The sequence below is a fragment of the Tachypleus tridentatus genome, chromosome 11, assembly GCF_004210375.1.
Source record: "Tachypleus tridentatus isolate NWPU-2018 chromosome 11, ASM421037v1, whole genome shotgun sequence".
Taxonomy (NCBI): domain Eukaryota; kingdom Metazoa; phylum Arthropoda; class Merostomata; order Xiphosura; family Limulidae; genus Tachypleus; species Tachypleus tridentatus.
Genome location: NC_134835.1, coordinates 44,430,363 through 44,445,830, shown reverse-complemented (window position 1 = coordinate 44,445,830; position 15,468 = coordinate 44,430,363). Strand labels below are relative to the sequence as shown.

The following is a 15,468-nucleotide window of genomic DNA, read 5'->3' as shown; positions in this document are numbered from 1 at the left end:
TTCATGGTTTCCTGGAAGGTCACCAATAGTCAATGTTCACAGAATTTTTAAAGGAAATATGCCAAGCAATTAACAATAGCAAGCAATATGTTTGTGGTGAACGTGATGAATAAAATTATGCCTCCCTTCACCCCCAGTGGCAAAGTTTTAAGTCTGAAAACTTGTAACGCTAAATAGAGTGTTCTGATGCCCGTTGTGGGCACAATACAAATTAATCTAAACTGTAATATAATCGGAAAATTTTGCTATCACACAAAAAAACTACTTTTGCTAATTTCATGTGATAAGCAGAATCGATAAGTTGTTTTTCCCACTTAATGATACCGAACTTATCTGGATAACATTTCCCAACATTTTTTCCAGTTGAGCTGATGATAGTCAAAACTATAAGACGAAACTACTGTACTTTGCTTGTCACAGTAGAAACTTGTTATTCAATATGGGAAAATACGTTTCATGTTTCTAACTATAAGTTGTAAAAGTATCTAAACAGAGAATGTTATTAACTTTATTTGAAAGCCTTTTTTCACTTCTTAGTACAATGTATACAGGTTGCATAGGTTGTTGGAAGTTGTCAAATGTTTATTCAATCTTCATACAAAATATTGTAACTGTATTAACTTGGTTCATCGACCTAGTAATTTGTTCATAATAATCGTAATAAGTGAAAGTTATAAAATTATTCTTGTATCGCGTTTTGCTAGTGTTTTGTTAATAGAAAATATATTGTTAATTCTCACTCGCCGTTTTGAGTGTAGTGCATGAGTTGTGACTATTTCAGCTCTTATGACTCATACCGGAAGTGCTTAAGATTTAGTTAGAATTGTTACATACGCTCTATATTAAGGAGTAGGACCGGTTGTTCGTGAGATGCAAGTAAAATCGAAAAGGCCTAGTGTTGTTATTGTATTTTAAACTCTAAAAGACAGTGTGTAAAGTACATTTGTGATGTTATATACACACAAACAGTCGTGCTACTGGTTTATTTACGGACATCAACAATCCATAAGTTTACGTACAGTATAATCTTGATATGACCAAATCTTCCTGTTAATATATTTTGAAATGCTAAACTGATGAGCTGCGTTTGATTAAAAATATATACTGTTAATATCAGTAAAGACATTTAGCGTAACTTGAATTAAAACGAGTAAAATAGCATAAAATAACATAACGTGAAGGACATCAAATTCTGATATCAATAGTTGTTAAGGTGCTTGTCATAAGATAACTTTACAAAAAATACACGTGTACTATATAAATATGAATCTCGTGACTTCAAGTATTTGTACGTTTAAGTAAACAGACGCCTATTTACGAAAATTAAGCAATATATGATGTGAGAGGGGGAAGGTAGTTTCCTTGTTTAATGACTGGTTTGCTTGCTTATTGTAAATGTATTTATAATTACGTTTTCGGATGTCATAACCTCCTTAACGGCCATTTACATGGTGAGGGTTAATCGACTCAATTCGAACCAGTGAAGTTAAACTTGCAGTTAACTCTTTCAGACTTCAAAAGAATCGGACGAAGTTGCACCTTGACGTGCTAGTTCTTTGTATTATTTAAATACCTGCTTCCGCTGGTGCTTAGAAGAAAAGAAAATATTTCTGTTACTGTTAGTAAGTAAACTAGTGTGAATAATAAGAGAAAGAAGCAGCTGTTTTTCTCAATGCTGTCCAAGTTAATTTTCAAACTGTTTTTAATAATTTAAATTACTGGCATATTTCAACTTGTGCATTTTTGGAAGTTCTGATCTTTAACAATTCATGACTCCTTTGAATAACACAAAATTCAACAGCAGAGTCGAATATTAAACAACCACAGAGAAACGTGACTTGTTTACTACGATAGTTGAATTAAATATTTGTCTCAATTATATTTTAATTTTAACTTGGTAGTTTTCCTTCATACAAGGTTGAATGTACATTATCTCGTATGTCATTGTTGATACCCTCTGTATACTTAGTATTCAAAAACCCTTTCCATTTATTATATGGAGGAACAAAGATATTTAACTTATTACAAAATACAGCAGTAAGATATGTATTTAATTTTTCAAAAGCTTGGTAAGGAATGAAGAAAAAGTACATAGGACAGTACAGGATATACTGAAAAATAACGTTTATTACACGTGTATTACTACTAACTGCTACAAGTATAATAAATTTAAATTTGATAAAGACAAGTAGGGACCGACACGTACGTAACCTCGTAAACTATAGTAAATATGGAAAGTTTTAATGCTTCGGAAAGTATTGAAAAAAGAAAGTTAAAACTAAAAATTATTATTATTAAAATAAGTATTCCTGTATTTTCAAACCACTATAATTGTCATTCTTAGCCAAAGTAAAAAAAAAAAAAAAAGAACCCAGTTTTTGTAATTTTGACTTCCTTTTTTCAATACTTTTTGTAACATTAAAACTATATATCGATTTCCCTACTTGTCTTTATAATTTTTTTTATTATACTTGTTGGATTCTAATATTCAATTGTCATTCGGCGTTTAAATCGCAATCCGATGATAATTTACAAGAAGAAATGTAACAGATACCGACTCTACGTTCACTGAGCATTAATTCGCTAGTTATTACTTGATGTTAATTTGTCACATAGAGGTTCACTGGAGAATAACCTGGTCATAGTAATCACCAAGCGTTTAAAACACTAGCGACTAGACAGTTCACTGTAGAATAGCCTGCTTTACAGTAATCAACAGGAATGTCGTATGGCCAAATTAAAGAATAAAAAACACTCACTTCGTTATTAACACAAATAAAAACCTTTGGTTTCTTAATTATCCGTATAATAATCTCCGTTAATCAAAACGCCTCACTCTTTTCTTTCTTTTTTGTGTGGAATGTCTCGAAGTTTCTTTTACCCAGCGAAGCAAATTTCGGTAAAATCGTTTTAATCTTTATCGTTTCGCAGCAGGTATAAGTCAGCCTAAAATTCTTCGTTTTCTTTTCACCACTAGGGGAGACATCCCGTTAATTGATTTTTTTCGCATATGGTACGTAGCTAAACAGCTAGACAGCAAATGCGGTTTCAGTAGTTGAAGTATTCTCGGAAATCTGAAAAAAATTACACTAAAAACTTGGTTATTGCGCTCGATTGGAGAAAAATAAAATTGGCTAACCCAATTGGTTCAAAGTTTCTCCCACACATTAGGTTATTCTAAAAAGTAGAAAGTTTTTAATTATATAAAAATTGGACGTGTAAACCGAAAGTTATGAATCCAGTACCACCATCGATTTTTGTGTACTATTATGCGTTAGACTTTAATAAAAACGCTTCCCGGTACAGGATTGCATTTATTTTTACCATATAGCATATATAATATCACTGTATACTACATAAAATTATACAAGGAACATGATATCTATTGGAAAACTACATGGGTGAAAAAAAAGGTGTGAATAAATATAAAGAAACTGAGAGGTATGAACTTAGTTATAGAAATATTGAAGAAACTTTCATGTAGTTACAACACTATGCAACACAAATTGTGTTCCTGGATAATAGTTATTAGTTATTAATTGCTTATGTTGTAAAAGTACAGAAAATGGCCATTATTCCCTTCAAACTTTGCTTTTGTGACCTGGATAATGAAATTTAGAAATTAACCTATTTTCTGTATAAAAACGGGCAAATTTGCACATTTTCAGTTACATAAGGTCTGAATAAAACAAGATATGAATCAAGATTTACATATATTTATACTAAAGTTATATAAAAATGTTTAGAAGTGAGTAGTTACTCGACTGTACCGTAAATCACTTTCACGTATCAGCCCCCAAATATAGTCTCCCATCTTGTTTTCATTATATGCTCTTTGGTAGCGACATTCAAAGTCCAGTATATCTTGGTGGAAGCGCTCGCCTTGCTCCTCTGAGTATGCTTCCATGTTCTTCTTGAATTTATCAAGATGTGCATCAAGAATATGGACTTTTAGGGACATCCTGCAGCCCATTTTGTCGTAGTTCTTCACCAGAGACTCAACAAGTTTCACATAGTTTTCGGCCTTGTGATTGCCCAAGAAGCCCTGAACTACTGCGACAAAACTGCCCCAAGCTTTTTTCCTTCCTACTGAGCTTCTTGGGGAATTTTGTGCACTCCAGGATCTTCTTTATTTGTGGTCCAACGAAGACATCAGCTTTGATCTTTGCCTCAGACAGCTTAGGGTAGAAGTCTCGACTCCTCGGTGTGAATTCCTGTACGTGGTGAGGGGACCTCCCAGGGAAGGTTCTGTTCTATCTGGTTACCTTCTCTGGGATCTAAACATCCACCCACGTGTTTGCCGTGCGTGGCGACCCGTGAAGGGGACGAGAGGATCCTGGTGGTTGAGGGGTCCAACCCTAACACACCACTTTGGCCTCGAATTCCTGTAGACGGGCGGCCTTTGGGTGGCCCCCCTTGGGTCAATCGGCTGGTCCACTTGGGCTAGAGTCAACCAAGTACCAGTGTTGGAAGTTCTCAACGGGTGTTGTGGACATTGTGCCTGATGCTGGTGTTTGGGTATAGTGCTCACGAAACCCTGGCGTTGCTGCATTGTCCTTGCGTGACTTTGTAGTGCGTCCCCTTGTAGGGCTCCATGGTTGGTGGGGTCAGTGGGTACCGAAATTTTTTTCTTTTTCCTATGGATTCTCTAAAAAATTTAAATAAAATTGTAAAAAAACAGTCAATGGGTAAGCGACCACGTCTTGAATACTCAGAACAGCAATCTTCAACATCAGTAACACACGTACCTCATTTTCTTATATTACATTCTCTTTCGGAAAAACCTTTAGGGCAAATGTCCCCTTTTTTTATTCAAAAGGGACTAGAGGGACTTGCTGGCTCTTCAAAGTCAGTAAAGAAACTTCGATCTGGTGACATATTGGTTGAAACATCCACATCCCAACACAGTGAACTCCTCTTGAATTCAAAGGCAATTGGGGATATACCTATTGAGGTTACACCCCATGCTACCTTGAATTCTTCACGAGGAGTTATTGTTGAAAGGGATTTGAAGAACGTTCCCGAGTCAGAGATTCTCGCTGGTCTCTCCACTCAAGGAGTTTCTGCAGTGAGGCGCATCTCCACTCGCAAAGATGGAGTTACACTGCCAACAAATACCCTCGTTTTAACATTTACTTCACCACGTGCACCTGCCACCATTAAGGCAGGTTATCTCATTTGGAGAGTTCGATGTTTCCAATGTCAGAGATTCGGCCACTCAAAGACATCTTGTCGTGGTTCCCTGACATGTGCTCGTTGTGGAGGCAAGGACCACGATGTCTATGACTGTGACATGAACCCACATTGCGTAAACTGCAATGGTTCTCACCCCTCTTACTTTCATTCTTGCCCAAAATGGTTGGAGGAAAAAGAGGTGCAGCGTTTGAAAACGACACATAACATTAGTTATCCTGAGGCTCGGAAATTGCTGTCCACAACTCCATCTCGGACATATGCTGCTGCACTTTATTCCACAACTACAGTGGGAGTGCAGACAGATTTCTCTGTGCCTCCAAGAAAATCGTTTTCAAAACAAATGAAAAGCCTTTTGACCTCCGTGGTTAAAAAGGTTGATGAATCAACTTCCACACCCATCTCTGTTCCTCCCATACCTTCCAACAAACCTCAAGATCCACGTCCTTCAGTTTCAAATACAGGCATTTCTTCTGATACATCTTTTTCTCCCACCACAAGAGACAAAACAATTATTCGTTCGCGTCCTCAGTCACTGGATTCCCCTTCCAATAACAAAAACCTGCCCACCCGACCCAGAGCAGGATCCATGGAGGTTGATAGACCTCCTCCGACTAAAGACAGTAAAGAAAAAAGACGGTCGTAAACCGAAGGGTTCTCCAGCCACTTCATCTACCCGTTCTTAAAAATGGCCACCTTGATACAATGGAACTGTCGAGGTTTACGTTCTAATCTGGATGATATCAAAACGCTGATTGCTTCCTACCATCCTGTTTGTCTTTCTTTACAAAAAACATTTCTCAAAACTGCTGATACTGTCTCCATTCGGCAGTTTTCTCTGTACAGAAATGACAGGTTGTGTGATGGTCGAGTACATGGAGGGGTGGCACTGTTGGTTGATCAACACGTGCCCACCCTGTCCTTGTCACTCAACACACCCTTGGAGGCTGTAGCCATCCGTGTTTCCTTGGGTCATACCATCACTGTTTGTTCTCTGTACCTGTCCCCCTGGAGAGACATATGATCAATCAGATCTTGATGGGAGGGGCCGATCTGTAGAGCGGATGCTCTCTGATCACAATCTTTCTCTTTTCAATACTGGTTCTTCCACTTACTTTCATGCGCCTAGTCAGTCCTTTACCGCTATTGATCTCTCAGTTTGCTCCCCTTCATTATTCTCCCATTTTTAATGGAGGGTTGACAGTAATTCACTAGGCAGTGATCAGTTTCCGATCCTTTTGAGAGAGACTGGCCGTGGTCGATGCCACCCTACCCGCGTGACCCGGTGGAAGCTGGATCAGGCAGACTGGTCCACTTTCACTGCTCTCGCAGAACTTGATCCTGTCATCGTAAATCAGCCATCAATAGACGACTGTGTAGCAGCGGTAACTGACTGTATTACACATGCAGCTGCTCAGTGTATTCCTAAAACCTCGACACGTTTTCCACGATATCCTCGTCCGTGGTGGAATCCTGCTTGCTACTTAACACGGAAGGCTCAAAAGCGGGCCTGGGATACTTTTCGTAGATATCCCACACTTTCAAACCGGGTTGTTTTCCAACGGGCCCGTGCACATGCTAGGTGGGTAAGACGTCAAAGCCAGAAGGAATCTTGGATTAAGTTCACAACCAGCATATCTTCTACCACCAGTTCCAAGATCATATGGGACAGGATTTGAAAGGTTAATGGGCACTACAATTCTGTCCCCCTCTCGATCTTACTCTCTGATGGTCAGGAGGTGACTGATGTTCGGAACATCGCTAACACTCTAGGTGAAAGTTTTTGCCGGGTATCTAGCACTTCTGCTTGTTCCTCCACCTTCCTGGCCATCAAGACTCTGGCAGAGCGATCACCTCTTTCCTTTCGAACTGACTGTTTCTTTGACTATAATTGTCCCTTTACCCTGGTGGAACTAAAAATGGCCCTTCATCGGTCTGCCAGTACGTCTGTTGGACCTGATGATATTCATTATGACATGCTGCACCATCTATCTCCTGCTTCTCTTGATGTCCTGATTGTTTTCAACCGGATCTGGCAGGAGAATGTTTTTCCTGATGCCTGGCGCCAGGCTATTATTTTACCTTTCTCTAAGCCAGGGAAAGATCCCAAGATTCCTTCAAACTACCGTCCAATTGCTTTGACGAGCTGTCTCTGTAAGACATTAGAAAGGATGGTTAATGCTCGTCTTGTTTGGTTCCTTGAATCAAACAACCTCCTCTCGCCCACCCAGTGTGGGTTCCGTCGACAGCACTCCACCACAGACCACCTAATTCGTCTTGAAACATCTATCAGAGAAGCCTTTCTCAACCGCCAACATCTTGTATCAATATTCTTTGACATAAAGAAGGCTTACGACACAACATGGAGGTATAGCGTTTTGCGAGACCTCCATACATATGGGTTACGTGGCCATCTACCCATGTTTATTCAAAAAATTTTAATGGACAGGAGATTCCAAGTTCGTGTGGGTTCGACACTTTCCCGTTCTTTTGTACAGGAACTTGGAGTCCCTCAAGGCTGTGTATTGAGTGTTACACTCTTCAGTATAAAGATAAATGCCATCACTGAACAACTCCCTCTCACTGTTGCGAATGGGCTGTATGTCGACGACTTTCACATCTCATGTCAGTCGTCAAACATTAGATATATTGAGCGGCAACCACAAACCCCTCAATTGTGTACGGAAGTGGACTCTGGCGAACGGCTTTAATTTCTCTCTCTCCAAAACTGTATGGATGCACTTTTGCCGTCGAAAGGTATTCGCCTTGATCCTGAACTTCATATCGGTGAAGTTTTGCTGCCAGTGGTCCCGGAGACCAAGTTCTTGGGGCTTATCTTTGATCGTAAACTGACCTTTATACCACACTTAAAGCAGCTTCGGGTCAAATGCACAAGAGCACTGAACATCCTCCGTGTTCTCTCTTCTACCAGTTGGGGGGCAGATCGCTGTTCAATGTTAAAGGTATATCGTGCTCTTATTAGATCGAAACTCGATTATAGATCAATGGTCTATGGCTCTGCCAGACCCTCGGCCTTAAAGATGCTGGATCCCATTCATCACCAAGGACTTCGACTCTGCACTGGGGCTTTCCGTACCTCTCCAGTTCAAAGTATATACATTGAATCTCATGAACCTTCTCTACACCTTCGCCGTTTGCAACTATCTTTACAATATACTTCGAAACTTCATTCCTTACCAAAGCATCCCACCTGGAAATGTGTTTTCCTTCCTCGGTGGGCAGTACTTTTTCAGAACAGACGATCTGTCATTGCTCCGTTTGGCCTCCGCATCCGGGCGCAATTGGATGAATTGGGTCTGTCCTTGGATAACATTGCAGATTCCACAGGTTGGCCCATCCCACCATGGCTTATTACAGCCCCCAAATGTGACCTTTCTTTCAGTCACCTAAAAAAGGCAGATACTCCAGATTGGAAGTACCGTCTTTTATTCAATGAATATCTTTCAAACAATCATTCAGTTCCCATTTATACAGATGGTTCCAAATCAGGTAATACAGTGGGCTCTGCTATGGTTTGCTATGGGTCAGTAGTTGCGCGCAGAATCCCTTCTACAGCTTCTGTGTTCACTGCTGAACTGTATGCCATATCTCTTGCCCTGGATCATATTGCAGCTGAGCAGTACTCCAACTGCACTATTTATACTGATTCGCTTAGTTCTATACTTGCCTTGGAATCGCTACACGTTAGCTCACATCCTATTCTCGCTGATATTCGAAACCGACTGGCCCATTTCTCATTAGCAGCTACTTCAATCCAGTTTTTCTGGATACCAGGCCATGTTGGTATTCGCGGGAACGAGCTTGCAGACATGGCAGCTAAATATGTCTGCTTCAGCACCATCACTCCTATGCCTATTCCGTACATGGACTATGGTGTTGTCTTCAAGGCTCGGCTTCGTGCCAGCTGGCAGTCCACTTGGAGTGAGCAACGTGATAACAAACTTTTTCAAATCAAACCCAAAATTGGGACTTTGGCCATCTAGCTTCCGTAAAGTTCGGAAGGAGGAAGTTGTTCTCACTAGGCTACGCATTGGTCACAGTTTTTTAACTCATCATTTTCTTTTATCTGGAACTGATGCACCAATGTGTAGTTTGTGTAACACTCAAATCACTATCAGCCACGTTTTATTTTCTTGCCATCGTTACAATTCTCAACGACGGCAATATTTTAAACATATTTTTTCCCAGGGTCAGTCTGTAACATTGGACAGAGTTATTGGTGATGGTGACTCTGTCCACCTTGATAATGTTTTTAATTTTTTAATGGCCATTAATCTTTTTAATCTCATTTAAGTATTGCATATTTATTCATTACACCTTTTTAATTGTGGTTCCTTTTTTACAGTTTTAATCTCTCTCCTTCAATTTGACATTGGACAATGGCCAGAACATTAAATAACTCGACACCAGGACTGGAAAGGCCAACTTCAGGTGACTAACGCTACTGTTTGAACTATCCGTTTGAACTACTCATTAGTCGTCCTGGCGAGTTGTTATTATACTTTTGCTGCATATCATTTCACACTTTTACTACTTAACTTTTTAGTACTGGCCATATTGACTCATAACCAGGACTGGAAAGACCAACTTTAGGTGACTGACGGTGGTTTTTATACTTACCTGTTAGTCTTCCTGGCGGGTTATGATCATTACCATTCTGCTACAGGTAGTTCTTTACAACTTTGTTGACTGGATGTCAACATTGGTTTTTACGCCATTTTCTGTTTTAATTGCCGTTTTGCTTTTATCTTCAATTACTTTTACAAATTTTACTCCATTTACTTGACTTTTATCTTTTTACTGGACATTTGGCTACTCATTACGATTTTGCGGAGTGTCTTTTAAAACTTTTATTCTTTTACATTTTGATAATAGCTGCTATGACACATAACCCGGAACCAGGACTGGAAAGGCCAACTTCAGGTGATTGACGGTGGTTCTTGAACTTACCTGTTAGTCTTCCTGGCGGGTTATGATCATTACCTTTTTGCTAGAGTAAATACCTTACAACTTCTTATACTCTGCCTTCTATCTTAACATTGTAGACCAGGTGTCAACATTGGTTTTATACTTTTTTGTTTTACCTTCATTTCCATTTATGTCTATTACTACATTTATTTATTTTTTTATTTTTTTTTACATTTTTACCGAATGTCTGGCGCAGATAGCCTCGCTGCTTTGTGCCATAAAACACTAAATCAATCAATCAAGAAGTCTCGAAGGTACTTGAAGGCTGCAGACTCCTTATTAAGGCTTTGACAAATTGTTTCATAAGACCCAGTTTTATGTGTAATGGTGGGAACAACACCTTCTGGAGGTCCGCTAGTGACTCACACTTGACATTGTGCCTCCCCACAGAGAACTTGGTCCGTTATGGTCAGTGCTTCCTGTTTAGTGCGCTGCGGTGCCTCTGCTGTCTTAAAGGCAAAGATAACAAGGAAACTTGGTAAAGCCTCCTTGGAGACCCATCAGGAGTGCCACCATTTTGAAGTCTCTGATACCCTCCCAGCTATACTCATCATACTTCAAAGCTTCTAACAAGGTCATGACGCTGTTGTATTCCTCTTTGAGGTGCACTAAATGAACTAGGGGAAGAGAAGGATACTTATTCCCGTTATGGAGCAGCACAGCTTTGAGGCTTCTGGATGAACTCTCAGTGAAGAGGCGCCACTCGTTCGGGTTACAGGGAATTTCAGTTGTCTAGCACAGACTGGATACATTGTGGCAGAAGCAGAGTCCATCTTGACGAGTGAAGAAGCTTGAAAAATGTCGGTGGCACTTCCTCTGAGTTGCGACTTGCACACTTTCATCTAACAAATCCTACTTCTTGATTCTAGATGTCAAAAGCTTGGCATTCGACTTTGTTAGACCAAGATCTCTGATCAAGTCATTGAGGTCTCTTTGGTTGGGGTAGTATTGGTTTCCCTCGCCAGCTGCACCTCTGAAATTGTAATCTAGATCTTTAACGTCTACATCCTCTTCTGAGGATGGCTGCTTTCTCTCTGACGAAGTGAGTACAGAGAACTCAGGGAAGTGTGGAACTAGGGCAATGAAAGGTCCGGATACACATAGCAAATGCATTCTTGCCAGCCCGACGTTTAGAATGGTCCACCATGCAGAAGTAGCAACTGCGTGAGTGGTCAGTGGGTTCACGCCATGTTCTTGGAATAGCGAATTTCATAGCTCTCTTTTTACTTCTGTACCATCCTGCAAAAGAATGATAAAATTGTTATTATGAAGAATAAATTTATTTCATCCACAACCAATGTGTAAGAGGTTCATGCAAAATATTTTGATATTTTTTCTATACTATTGGACATTTAAAAAATAAAGATATTTAAAGTTTAAAAGGTATAAATTTTGTATAATGTAAAATCTTACTATTCAAACAAAAAAATTGTTCGTCTTACCTTCTAGAGTTTTTTGCGGTGCTCGCAGGTACAATGAGGTGCCCAGGGTTTGTCTTGATCCCTGACAGGCATGCCGAAATATGTCTTGTAGGCTTCACACATTTTAGTAGATACTGTCACAGAGTACTTTATTGCTCTTGTCTTGATAAATTGGCTACATACATAGCAGAATGCGTCTAGAGAATGCTTGTAGCTTCTTGATACCATCTGATAAAATCAGATAGGTCTGTGTGTTCACTTCGGCAGCTAGAACTAAACTGAAGTGGCGAGTGGTGAACCCCTGTATATATATTACTATGGAAAGTTCTACAAAATTCTAGAAAGTTTTTGTAAATTCTCTATCAGCTATTCAGAACTGAATCTACCTGGAATGTTCTGGAAATTGGGTAAATTTGAAAATTTTATTACCCCATGTCACAAGAGCAAAGTTTGAAGAGAAAAATAGGTATTTTCTATTTACTTTATGCATAAGCAATTGGGAAATAACACTTTCTGCCCACGAACAAGAAAAAGTAGAAATTTTGGTACACAGTGTAATGTCTCCAAATCTAATATGTGATTGATGCTATTTATTCCCAACTATATATGGCATCCACTTTATGCCCTTTGTGGTTATATTTACCTAACGTACACTAATGTGTAACAAAAGGAAAGTATTTAATGAGAAACAGCATAACTATGCCCTCCCAAAAAAAAAAAGTTACAAAAAGATGTGAAACAAAAGTTTGCAACCAAGATGAGAGATAATTGATTAAAATTTTATGCAAGTTATTGTAACTAAACATTCAGAACTTTACAAAATTTATCGTTACCCGTTACCAAAGACAGCGACCCATGTGATTTTGTTTAGTGGGTTTTTGTATTCTATAAATTTTGACCACAAACACTAATTTCACATCTTTCTGTCGCAATTTTTTTGGATTACAACTTTTATATAGTACACCCTTGTACAAATTAATTGAAACAAGACGGAAAATTACGCTTTTTTCCAATTTTTTGCATTCTATTTCTGAGAATCCAAAACTACTCGCAAATTAATACATGATATGACTGCCTCTATTTTTCAGAAGATCATTAATCCGCTTTGGCATCAAGTCCATGAGTTGACTGCAATCTTTACTAATTTTTGGATCGCGGTACCACACCTCAAATATGGCCTCAATTAGCTTATCTTTCGTAGTACAGTCGCCCAAATATTTTCAATAGGATTTAAGTCTGGAGAGTTTCCAAGCCAGTCCAGCACCTTTATTCGCGTTGTAGTCATAAAATCCTTCACAAGTTTCGATGTATGGGACGGAGCTAGATCCACCTGGAAATCTTTTTCAAATCAGGACGACTCTTCTCTGCAAAACTTCGATGTGCTGTGGTCCTCGCATCATTCATTCTACGATATGTAAGCCTCTGACGCCATAGTAGTAGAAAAAGCCCAAACACATCTTCTTCAAGGGATGTTTTACGAACTGATTGATGTGAGATTTTTGAAGTTTCTCACCTGGAGATCTGCGAACATGCAGGCTTCTTTGACCCTGTACGAAGAAATGAGTATCGTCACTGAATAACACCTTCCTCCATAATTCTTGCATCCAGTTCTTGTATTTCAGACCCCATTGATACCGTTTTTTTTTCATTGAGTTGGTAAAATTTGTATTTTGACTGGTCTTCTTGCCCTTCTAACGCAATTTCGAATGACATAATATTCTTCAAAATTTTATCATATATCCCAAAAATAGATCGACCGTACTGAAAAACACAACTAATGGCGCCGTCTGTGTGAAAAAATGACTATTAAAGGAAATCGGCGGGTCCAGTGAGCCTACTCCGGCTGCCATGCTGAAAATATTGTAAAATGATTATTTGTTTCAATTAATTGGCACAAGAGTGTAGAATATACTGCTTCATAGTTAAGTTGTACATTAGTGCTATAATGTATTAGGGCCAACGAGAGGAAATTGCAGAAAAATATTAAATGAATAAATTGTTTATTTACGTTTTAAATTCTAAATTTAAAGGTTTTACCAAATTAGGGCAAAGTCTAAAGTATGTAAATATGCAACTACCGATCGTAATTTTATCATGCAATATTTTGTTTCTGGTTCGTGTAACAGGGTACTGGTGTCAAATTACAGCGTTTTTAACCCTTAATTAAAGAAAAAGTTGTACAGTAGTGTAATATTTGTTATTTCATAAAATATTAAACTATGTTCGACTATTTAGGCTTCTTTGAAAGCTTATTTTTCATTTTTTTTTATTTTTTTTACTTCTTAGTGCGAAACGGGGGGCCCGGCATGGCCTAGCGCGTAAGGCGTGCGACTCGTAATCCGAGGGTCGCGGGTTCGCGCCCGCGTCGCGCTAAACATGCTCGCCCTCCCAACCGTGGGGGTGTATAATGTGACGGTCAATCCCACTATTCGTTGGTAAAAGAGTAGCCCAAGAGTTGGCGGTGGGTGGTGATGACTAGCTGCCTTCCCTCTAGTCTTACACTGCTAAATTAGGGACGGCTAGCACAGATAGCCCTCGAGTAGCTTTGTGCGAAATTCCCAAACAAGCGAAACGGGGTGGTAGAATATCTCGCGCTCAAATTTATCGTTTGTTAGAGTAAGGAAAATGAGTTTGGCTCTTTTTATATATAAAAATTGTAACAGGTTACAACCCTCATAATCGTAGGGAGACACACAATCTCTATATGGGCCAAACAAGAAAGGTAGCCAGCCTCTCTAGTGATTTTGTAACGACTTAATTGATTTTACCAAAAAAATGTTTGTTCAGCCATTTACTGTAACTTGGATAAGAAGCAAAATTTCAATTTCTTATAAATTTATCTTCCATCGTTCGAGAATGTATACTATTGAGTAATGAACGTAAGTGTAATATTTAACAAACTTAAACGGCATATTTATTAATGGAAAGTTAATGCCCAAGAAATTAAATTTATTACGTTTACGCAATCATAAAAGACATCAATATCATAACTTTATTTTAAAGTGATAGTCGTTCGCGTAATCAAATGTAAACAGTAATGCCTCGCTTTATGTCCTGCTACGAAGATTATCTATAGTACATCACACCTTTTTTTAAAAAACGTTATGCAACTGTATTTTTCACACTTAAAACAACCAAGGTGTACTCTCGGAAAAGGCTTAGATTTATCGAGTTTCTTTCCATTAGCTACGACATAGCGACTCTTAGAATGGCACCGAGTTTTATGGGTTTTTTTTTTTGTTGTTTTTCTAAATACAAACTTTTAGCTCATATCTCCATTTCTTGACCAATTTGAGATCTAATTACATGTTTGGTATCAGGAGGTCAAACCCTTTCGGTTAATGTATATAAACTCGCCCAAGGTCTTGTAGATTAATTTACTCGAATCCTGCCTAAAATAAATTCAATTTTAGGATGGACTGGTAACGATCGTGAGGACTAAATAAAATCGAATTAGGCATAGTCCCACCCTTAGTATTGCTGGCGTAGAAGATTATAGGTAATAAAAGAAAAGGGGGAGGGGTTAAGGTATGAATACTTTACTCTAAACTTGCCTAAAATAATTTCAGGTGCCGCGGCTATTGATGATTCTCGCTTGTTTTAATTTTTTTTTTCTTCGGGGATTATCTGCGCTAGCCGTCGTAAATTTAGTAATATAAAGGAAAAGCAGCTGGTCAACACCACTCGCCGCCAGATTTTGGGCTATTATTTACCAATTAATTGTAGGATTGATCATCACATTATAACGCCCACACAGCTGAAAGGGTTTGTATGTTTGATGGTAGTCGAGTGCAATAACGACTCAGGCCAAACCAGGCTCTTCAAATTATATAATTTGAACATAAAATAAATAGTTCCCGACCTT

The 15,468-nt window shown here is 38.8% G+C and overlaps 1 protein-coding gene across 2 annotated transcripts in view; it reads left to right on the top strand.

Moving 5' to 3' along the window:
• The window catches only part of LOC143232062 (cerebellar degeneration-related protein 2-like), a 69,232-nt gene that overhangs the window by 36,455 nt on the left and 17,309 nt on the right, over window positions 1-15,468 (top strand). The gene's annotated exons all lie outside the window — the stretch shown is intronic.